At 45.3% G+C, this 9,789-nt stretch overlaps 1 long non-coding RNA gene across 1 annotated transcript; it reads left to right on the top strand.

The window, feature by feature from the left end:
• The first annotated feature begins 2,967 nt into the window (after positions 1-2,967).
• Positions 2,968-8,853, top strand: LOC146025720 (uncharacterized). The gene is made up of 3 exons (XR_014454272.1): positions 2,968-3,116; positions 3,693-3,818; positions 8,202-8,853. It is a non-coding gene; the product is annotated as an uncharacterized LOC146025720 (long non-coding RNA).
• The last annotated feature ends 936 nt before the right edge of the window (positions 8,854-9,789 follow it).

Genomic DNA, 9,789 nt, shown 5'->3' with positions numbered 1-9,789 from the left:
GGCTGGTTTCAGAAATACGGGGGACCCCTATGCTTTTTGTCCCCCCGTATTTTTGGAACCAGGTCCGGCTCAATGAGCCCGGGGCTGGTTATGCTTAGGAGGGGGGACCCCACGCCGTTTTTTTTTTTAACTTTTTTTTTTTTTGCACAAAATCGCATTTATGAAAATGCGCACATTTTCATGACTGAAAATGCGCACATTTTCATGACTAAAAATCGCCCGAAATCGCGGCAAATCGCATTTTTTGCCGCTAATTCGCATCTCATTACATATGCGAATTCGCGGCAAAAAACGCGATTTTTAAAGGTGCGATTTCTGGCGAGTTTGGAACTCGTCCAAAAATCACACCCTATTACATTTCGCCCAGTATCTTTTCCATAAATTATTTTAATGCGAACCTTCCAACTGTCCCGAGACAGACACTTTTTTGTCACTGTCCTGCGTTTCATCCAGGGCTGGCAGGGGCAGATGCGAGTCCCCGGCAGATGCTGGTGATCATTGCCACATCCTCATTAGCTGCTTGCGAATACGGTATACTGGTGACTGATTTATTTTATACATTATGCATTTGTATGTTTTATGTACACAAGACATTAGTCGCACTGTATAATACCCCCTTTCACATCACACAAAATTACCGGGTTCATGCTGGCTTCTTGCCGGTTTGACCCAGTAATTGGTGCAATGTGAAAGGGGTTACCGGTCACAGCTAACGGGTAGCAACATGGCAATACGAACCGGGTAAAACGAAGGGTTCTTACCGGTTCGTTGCCGTGTTGCTGTGCAGTATGAACGGGTTAATCGGGTTGAGCAACCCGTTTCCTGTTCACACTATGGAGGAGGCAGCACTTTGAGCAGTGCCATCTGTAAGCGCTGCTCCACCACGCCCCCCACATGATGTCCGTGAAATGCTTGAGTAAATAGGTACGTCTTTAGTCTATTTTTAAAGGATTCTACAGTGGGGGCTTCTCGCACTGTGCGAGGAAGAGAGTTCCATAGAGTTGGAGCAACAACGTTGAAAGCTCGACCCCCAGATGAAGTTCTTACTTTCTTTTTTCAGCTACTCTCCGGGAGAAGGACTGGGGGCGAGGGCACCAACTGTCATTTTTTTCCAGAGAACCATGGCGATGCATTATAAATGACATGTGCCCGTTTTTCCACATAGCTCAACCAATCACAACACCATTTTTCTGCAACTCTATGGACCAAGACTCTAGTTTAGTATATCTGCAATGCTTAGACAACGGGCAAGGCCGTAAGTAGGTGCGTACCAGTGGTGCCTTGCACACAGCGCATCTGCACCGTGTGCGCATCTGCTAGAACAAACCTAGTCTTCAGAAATGGGGGGAGCCGGACAAGAGAGGCGCTCTACCTGCTCTGCGTACTACTGCTGCAGGGGACATGGCGGGGGTGGAGCTACATAGGAATAATGGGGGCATGGCTACTTGGGACTTGGCAGGGGCTGGAGCTTATGGAACACTGCTACTGCTAGTGTAGGAGGGAGAGGAGAGGCTGCTGCAGTTCCAGAGCCACTCAGCCAGTGAGACTGCACTCTTCGGTTGTTTATAAGGTAAGAGTGTATGGTGAGTGTTTGTTTTTAGCACAGGCCTGGGGATAAGGGGGGTCTATCTAGGTTCATGTATTTAAAATATATATATATATTTTTAGCTAAAGGTTTTGTGCCTAGGAGTGGGGGTAGTGCTGCAGCTTCACCTATCTGCCAATGTGACAATAAAGTGTGCAGTGCATTACTGGTAGTTTTGTATGTCCCATGAGAGGTCAAGAGCTCAGAAGCTGAGAGGCTTGTGCTGAGCTCTGATTGGTGGAACTCATCACATGCTACTCAGTTTCATGGAGGACAGCAGTGACCTCGTCATGGGAGGATTTTTAATCAGAGGCAGCACTGTTGTAACACTTTAGGGGAACCGGATGCCTTTTCCTGGGGTAGACGGCAGCTAGTAGCAGCTGAGAAATCATACAAGTCCAGTTTAAATGGTGCAACTAGCCTCAACCAGTTTTATTAAGCAGAAAATAAAATAAACGTCAAAAGAAAATACCTTGCCTGTCCGGCACTAACTAAACACAAAACGTTCCTAACTGTATCTAAACAAAAACATAAAGGTTTCCAGTTAATACAGGATAGCTCACCTGGACAAGGCAGCTTGTTCCTCACACAGAGATTCTGCAGTCTCCCCAGGCAGTCTGCACACACTGGTCAGTCTAGCAGTTCTATATGGGACTTGCACAGCTGTAAGCCCTGATTAGCCCTCTGTGAGGCCAAACACCCGAGCTGGGCCTTTACTCAGCTTTAATAAAAAGAAACACTCTCATGGAAGTTGTCCTGTTTCTAAAATGTGTAAGACAAGAACCTGGTACAAACATTGATTGTGCACTGCCTGATGATGAGACATTAAAGTCTTGAAACATTGCACTATGCGCAAGTGTCTCTGTGAGTTTATTTGAAGTACAGTATATACATATGTTCCTGGAGATATCGGCACTAGCAAAGGCCACAGGGTGAGGAAGCGCATCAGTGTAATATGATGTAGGCTGCAGGGAGGGGAAGGGCATCAGTGTAATATAGCACAGGCCACAGGGTGAGGAAGCGTGTCAGTGTGATAGAACGCAGGCCGGGGCTTTGTGCGTATGAGATAAGTGGCCACACTTTTGAAAACTGCATTTTAGGAGGTTTGGCTACGCAGGTCAACTTGCTGCATCCCACTCTTGATTTTGGAAATTCACCAATATCCTTTCCCGCTTAAACTATGTGCATTCCCCTACTTTAGTCTATTCTTAAAGCTGCTGATCTTATTTTTACTTGTATTGTCAGATATTGTGTGAAATAACAACAGTGCTGTATTTTTGCGCGATCGGAGAATGCAGAACTGGAATGATATGTACGGTATTCTCCTCTCCTCCTAGGATTAGCCCTGGTTATCTCCTGCCTGGGGTTACCTGACTCTGTGAGAGTGCTTAATGAGCTGGAACATCTCCTGAGGATAATCCAATCAGGTGGACAGCAGGCTCTGAACTTCACAGCATGAAACTCAGGCCAGCGGCATGTCCGCTGCATCCGCTGTTAGGCCCCGCCGCTTCATTATAATTTAATCCTCTAGGTAAATTCCTTCTTAATTTGCAGCCAACATAACTGTGTGAATATATGTAAAATAGAGGTCAGGAAATCTTTTCGGTCCATAAACCTTCGTGCAATGTTACATTGTGTAGGAGTCACTATACTCCCCGCCGGGAATACTGTTAGCATGCGTGTTGATTGTATGCCCAGTAAGTCAGCTGCATACGAGACAAAAGGTTTGTTGAAAACAATGTTTATGTACAAAGCTATAAACTTATATACTGTAACAATGTAAATAACAATGAAGGATCCACAACTGCGCAAAGATCCGAGCCAGCGCTTGGAGAATTGGAGGAAACATAATGTTGGTATTTTGGGCAGTCTGGTGGCATAAAAGGGGCATGTGGTGGCATCTGGGGCCTAATAAGATCATGTGGATGAGTCTTGAGTTTACACTACTTAGAGGTGAAGTGCTTTCAACCCTAAAGTACTAGTGAATGATTGTAGCTCTGGAAAAGGGGCTGTTATTGGAAAAGGAAGAGTCGGTTCTCCAGGCTTAAGATCATGATAGACACTAGTAACAAGATGTGTAGTCTAACTAACTTCTGGTCTTTACCAGTCAAGGCCCAATGCAATGACTCCAGATGTGACGAGCCGGTGACAGAACCTAAAGCAGCAGGCAGGACGGACGTCAGAAGCAGTCGAAGGTCACAATACATAGGAAATTCAGGATGCTGTAGCACAGGTAAGAGTCTAGTACTCTGGCACAGATCTGTCGGGGAAGCTTTAAATAGGTTGACCTCTTTCGCATTAGGCAGTAATGTTTTGTCTTTGTGTTCCTACCGAATTCAAGTGCTTTGTTCACTTAGAAAATACTGTGTAACTGAAATGCAGGTGATTATTTGGCCAAGGTAACTGTGGTCAAATGAAATGCTTGATTCAAGGAGAGTAATGATGTCTGTGCAGATTATTTGGATGTAGCAGCAGATCACAACTGCATTCAAATGGTGTCTTTCTACCCCAGGCGCCTACTGTAATGTAAGCCACCTATCCTCATGGACCAGCTTTGACCCAATGGACGTAAAGGACAAAGGGCATTGCTGAATTTGTCTGGATTTTGCGTCCCATTTCCTGTGATCAGAATCCTGCCCCAACTAAGCTCCTAATACAGTGTATGGTGTAATTGGCCCCGTCTTCGCAAAAATTGTTCAATGCTCTTTGCAGACAGGAATTTTTTTCTCAACCCCTAAAGGAAGCCATTGTTAGACCTCTTCTTAAAAAAACTAATTTAGATCTAGACTACAGACTGGTATCAAACCTTCTTTTTCTAGGAAAAGTAATTGAAAAATTGGTTGCAAATTAACTGAAAAAGCCGCCTGATAACTCATTATATGTATGATCCATTCCAATCAGGATTCCGGAGAAGACATACTGTAGCACTGAAGCAGCACTGGTATATGTGCTAAATGGTCTTCTGATGGCAAGAGACAGAGGTGACTGTTCAATCTTCAATCTCGCTGTCAGGTCACAGAGAGTGTCATCTGGAGTATACTCCCATACCTGCCAACATGACCCTCTCCAGGAGAGACACAATGCTCTGCTCCTGGACATCCCTTTTGATGTATGATTACCATGACCTGTGTTACAGCACCTTTATCCTCAATTAACCTGCTTAACACAGACGAGGGTAATCATACATTAAGAAGAAAGTGCAGGAGCAGAGCATTGTGTCCCTCCTGGCATGGATTGTGTAGGGAGGTATGTACTCCTCCTCATCCGTACCACTGCAATGTTGTGTCTCACTAGGTTCTATATTATTCCCCATGCTGAATCCTGATAAAACAGAGGTCCTTACATACCTCCCAACTTCTTGAACATAAGAAGTGGGACCCTTGTGCGATGTAGCCATGCTAAAAAGGGTGTGTGGCCTATGCATATGAGGGGTGTGTCATATGCAACTTTTCCACCCTCTGCATCGCTGAATAGACGATGTGCGCATTTCCTTCATTCCCTTAAGCATTGTTTATGAAAAGCTTTTATGTACTTCATTGTTCCTGTACTGTATTACCTTCATTCTACCTGTTAAGCACCTTGAGTCCTATTGTAGAAAGAGCGCTATATAAATAAAATTATTATTATTATTATTAATGCAGCTTCAACATATTTAAGCACCTCCGCTGCGTAGAAAGATGCAATTTTTATTTTATTATCACTGCTAGACATATTATTATTAGTAACCCTTTGTTATACATATGTCATTATACCACCCAACTTTTTGAATGTACCCGGTGGGACTCCGGAAATTTGAGGACATGGCTAGAGGACATGGCCTTCAAATTGCATCACTCCTGTAAGGCCACACCTCCATTTTCGACACTCTGGGGGCATGACCAGCACTGCCAAGCCTCCAGCCTCTCTGTCAGGGTAGAGCAGCGGTAGGCAGGGAGGATTCCTAAATGCCCCCCCACCGCGGGACACTGCCTGCCACTACTGGACGTGGGACTATCCCAAAAAATGTGATGGTCTCGTGTAAAATGAGAAAGTTGGGAGTAGGGAGGCCAATCCCGGGCCATTTTTTCAATCCCGGGATTCGGGATTGGAAAAACGGTCAATCCCGGGATTCCCGGGATCCCGGGATTGGCCTCCTGATATGCCCAATAATTGATAAATGACCTCTAAGCATAGAGGAAATGCGCGGTGGCCGGCGGCATGCAGCATTTGAGGATGTCCGGGGAGGAGGCGGGTGACAATGTCTCCGGGCAGACGCGGTGGAGGAGGCGCGGTTACTCGGTGAGCCGGGGAGGAGGCGGGTAACTTGGTGTCCAGGCGAATGTGGTAGCGTGTGAATCAGTGTGTGGCTGCGCAACGTGATGTGATCTCTCACATCACGCTGCGCAGCCACACAACCTTGTTGCCAGGTGTTCAAACACTGACGCGTCTGCCCGGAGTTCAAGTTAACTGCCTCCTACTCGGCCTGCTCAGTGGTACACATATGAAGGGGATCAAATGCGCATGCGCATTTGGATCCCATAATCCCGGGATTGGAGCCGCCAATCCCGGGATTCGAATCCCGGCCAAAGATGCCCTAAATCCCGGGATCCCGCCGATCCCGATCCCGGGATTGGCATCCCTAGTTCGGAGGTGTGAGTCATACAGGCTTTGACGAGTGCTGTATGTTACAACAAGCAACACACTTGTATACGGTTGACTGCAGCGCCGGTCCTGTAAATGCACCCACAGTTCTATTGGTGGCGCTTGTGTGACTACAAAGTGAAGAGGCTCCAGTCTCCGAGATTCAAATTGCACGGAGTTAAAACTGATGCCTGGAAGAAACAAATGGTGCTATGTGCAGTCAACGGAGCTGCAACAGCATGGGCTGCGATTCTCTATCACAAAACGGAGAAGAAAATAGGCCCACTCTGCAACAAGCCTAAAAGGCCGCGTCAGACCATGGATGCAGTGTTCCAGAGAAAGAACAGAATAGCCTTATTATACTCAAAGTGATGTCTCCTTTGTCTGTCTGTCAACAGCTCCCTGCCCAGGCACTTGGGTCTAAGTATCATCGTCTCCGAAGGCCAAAAGTGGAATGGGGCAAGGAGAAAAATCACCTTACCCAACTCCCCTTCTCACAAGGGACAACAAAGGCAACGCAGAGAAAATAAGAATGTCCTCATCAGATAAACATTGTTGAAACAGGTCTATTAGAGGCCAGTTGAGGCCGAATGATAGTAAATAGACACAAGGATTACTTTTTCAGCCTCCGATAAACACGAATGTCTCTGTAAGCCAGAAAGAACAAGAGGGTAGAGGATACCGTCCTTAATCTCTGTCTAATCATCTTTTTTTTTTTTTGAAAAGGGGTTTTAACAAAGTCCGCTCGTCCTTTTGCCCTGGAAAGTTCCAGTTCTCAGTAAGAAGTTTTTTCTTTCCCGGGTGAACAGTGCCTGGAAGTCTCTCGTGTATTAGGCAACTGATAAACAGACAACACGCTTTTTGTGCTTACGCTCTAAATTGATCTAACCCCCGTATAAATGAGACAGCTGAAGATTTTCCTTAATGGTGCCTCTCCCTTTGTCCATTGTGGTAATATCTTGCACCTGTAACCGATAGGGTGCGAGATAGGGATCTAGGATGTTAGGTAAGACTAATATTTCATGTAAATTTAAAACAGCGCATTGACCGGGGCAATGGGAGACTGGTCTTGTTGTGCTTTCTCAACAATATATTCCGACGGCTTTTGGTATACATGGTGTTCACGAATGTGCGCATTAATGTGCCCTCTCTCTGTTCCCTGATGTCTCTGTCCCATGCAAATCATCACACACACACTGACAATGTGATAAAGGCAGGAAAAGGTGCGGGTGGAAAGGCACGGGCAGAAAGGTGCGGGTGGAAAGGCACCACTGGTTTGTATATAGAAATATAATTGAGCATACTATAACAGATTCAACAAGTTACTGTACTCATCTAAGTCACTTTATATTTATCAAGGCAGATCATGTTTACAGCATTGAGTTTAAGAGGTGTGCGGTCTTTCCCCCATGTAATCTGTGTCCCAAATTGGCCTATTATAATCTGGTGCAATAACTAATATAACAGAATGGCTGGCATAGTGTTTAGCATCATGGTTACACAAGCCTGAGGTCATGAGTTCAAGTCCTCAGAAAGGTACTTCCCCTGTTTACAAAATCCTACTGGTAGGTTAACGGTGCGACTGTGTGATAGCAAAGAGTCTGATATGAGTGACAATATTATTATCCTCTATTTATATTTATTATTTATCTATTTATATGGTGGCACAAGGGATCCACAGCGCCCAATTACAAAGTACATAAATTAATAAGAATACAATAGAGGGCAAGTACAGGGCACATAACCATAGCTGCGTCAGCAGAGGACACTGACATAAGTATCAGGGAGACAGAATCGGAGGAACACACATGAGGGGAGAGGGCCCTGGTCTAGAGATGCTTCCATTCTAAGTTGAAGGCGCAGACAGACAGGAGTGACACAGATGGGGAGACGGTGAGCATGGAGCAGAGTGTTAGGGTGAGATATTCTCTGTACAGAATTTGTGTTTGATATATACAGTAAGTAATGTAATAAATATTACTATGACTTATTTCAGGCTCAGGATTGTCTACAGGGCCTTCTCCAAACTCCCATGCCTTCTCAAAGAACAATCTCTCAGGTCTTCTCCAATGACAATCTCCCATGCCTTCTCCAAGGACAATCTCCCATGCCTTCTCCAAGGACAATCACCCATGCCTTCTCAAAGAACAATCTCCCAAGTCTTCTCCAACGATAATCTCTCATGCCTTCTCCAAGGACAATCTCCCATGCCTTCTCTAAGGACAATCTCCCATGCCTTCTCCAATGACAATCTCCCATGCCTTCTCTAAGGACAATCTCCCATGCCTTCTCCAAGGACAATCTCCCATGCCTTCTCCAAGGACAATCTCCCTGGTCTTCTCCAAGGACAATCGCCCCTGCCTTCTCCAAGGACAATCTCCCAGGTCTTCCCAAGGACAATCGCCCATGCCTTCTCCAAGGACAAATGCCCATGCCTTCTCCAAGGAAGATCTCCTTAGCCAACCCTCTTTGTGTTTTCATGTGTTTTGGCAGAATATCAGCTGAATTTCCAACCATACAGAGTCAGAACTAGAAGCTGACATAAATATCCTCTTTATACTCTGAGAGAGGACCAGATAAGGATCAGCAAACACCATCTCTGGTATTCCCAGAGAAGTTCATGTGCCTTATAATGGGTATGAAATATTGTGTAGACAGGTAGTAGAAAACCTGTGGCGTACTGATGATGTATATATACTGATGTATACATCATCAGTACGCCACTTTTTCTACTATATTTAATTGTGCAGACATCAGTCTAAGCAGGGATTTTCTCCCTGTTAAATTCTACAATAACACCCTTCAAACGATACCCAGCTGATATTGCAATTAGCCTTTGCTGGGCACACGACACCCAGCCGATATAGCAATTGGCCCTGCTGGGCACATCTAACAACTTGTTGGTTCAATTATAGAACTCAAAATTTGCATAGCATATGACTTAAAAGCTCACTGCAAAATTGATGTTGTCTGTCATAATTTGTCTTATGTTGTCTGTTGGACAGTGTTTGTCCACCCTATATTAACTAATACTATTAAAAGTTATATTTTAATCTAAATCATTTAACAAAGAGTGCCCCACAAAAAAGAGTCCACTTTCCCCTCTTCCCCTTTTGGGCTTTTCCTACATGCCGGTAAAAGAACAGGGTAACGAAGGGTGAATTTTCCATCCACTGCCGGAACACTTACCTGGGGGTTGGAATTATTCTGGAACCAAACAAAGTTATGATGTACTATAGTACTGATGTGTCCTCATACACTGTTGCTCACATCATGCAAAATAGTTCTCCCGGAGCACCAGGTCACAGGTAGGGCTGCCCAACCCAGGGCATTTTTATTAATCCTGGGATTCAGAATTAAAAAATGCTCAATCCTGGGATACCAGGGTTTGAGTCCCCCCCACCCCTCACCACACAGTTTTACTTACGCAGGGCAGGGCTGGCTGGCAGCAGCATGATCTGTAGCAGTATAGCATCCAGGAGAGGTGCAGCAGGCAGGAGCGGTGTAGCAACGGGCAGAGAGTAGCAGAAAGGTGCAGAGAGGAGCGGCTGTGGGCTGTGCAGCTTGACCTCTGACATCACTCT

Source organism: Crinia signifera, chromosome 1, assembly GCF_055691185.1.
Source record: "Crinia signifera chromosome 1, ASM5569118v1, whole genome shotgun sequence".
NCBI classification, from domain to species: Eukaryota; Metazoa; Chordata; class Amphibia; order Anura; family Myobatrachidae; genus Crinia; species Crinia signifera.
This window is presented reverse-complemented; position numbering and strand designations above follow the sequence as displayed.